This window comes from Triticum dicoccoides, chromosome 4B (genome assembly GCF_002162155.2).
Source record: "Triticum dicoccoides isolate Atlit2015 ecotype Zavitan chromosome 4B, WEW_v2.0, whole genome shotgun sequence".
Taxonomy (NCBI): Eukaryota; Viridiplantae; Streptophyta; class Magnoliopsida; order Poales; family Poaceae; genus Triticum; species Triticum dicoccoides.
Genome location: NC_041387.1, coordinates 454,484,597 through 454,485,304, shown reverse-complemented (window position 1 = coordinate 454,485,304; position 708 = coordinate 454,484,597). Strand labels below are relative to the sequence as shown.

Here is a 708-nt window from a genome sequence, read left to right as displayed (position 1 = left end):
CACTACTTTTTAACATCACAAGTCATCACCAGGATCCATAGACAACAATCTCCAATTAGGAAAGAAAAATCAATCAGAAACGTTACACAGATTCCTGAGTTCAAATAAGAATATTTAAAGAGTTTCATTACAAATGGTTGAGCCGTCAGACAATGATTTCTAGGCAAATAGGATTATGCTTATGATCAAACAAGTAGCAGTAAGCAACTCAAGATCCACCAAAAGGATAGCCCATTTGAAAAATTCTAGCCAGATTAACATTTCGCCATAAAATCTAGTCTCCAGAATTACGGCATAGCCAATGTGGACCTCAGAATTGCGGATTTTCACAGCATAAGTTCAGAAGTACTCAGAAAAATTACGCTAAGATGTTCAATTTGTGCTCAGAATTGCAGAATGACAGCATGGCCGCATAGCGACCAATCAGTCGCTAAAGATGGCATGATTAACAGGTTTTTCATCACCGGACAAACAAAAACACAAACTCAAACAAACAAGTCAAGAAAATAGAACTTAAATTACTATAGAAATAAAAATCTGACAAAAGTAACATGAGAGGAATGACACTAACCTAACTAATAGTACTAACCAACCTAATTAGTAGTACTAACCTAGAAAACTAACCTAATTAGTAGCAGTAGAAAAAAAAACTAACAGTAGTAACTAACCTAATTACTAGCAGTAGAAAAAAAAAAGAAAAATCAGGGG

General features: G+C 34.6%; 1 non-coding gene across 1 annotated transcript; it reads right to left on the bottom strand.

Moving 5' to 3' along the window:
* Positions 1–378: 378 nt before the first annotated feature.
* On the bottom strand, positions 379–470 carry LOC119296441. Its single transcript, XR_005145207.1, has one exon. It is a non-coding gene; the product is annotated as a small nucleolar RNA SNORD96 family (small nucleolar RNA).
* Positions 471–708: the final 238 nt, after the last annotated feature.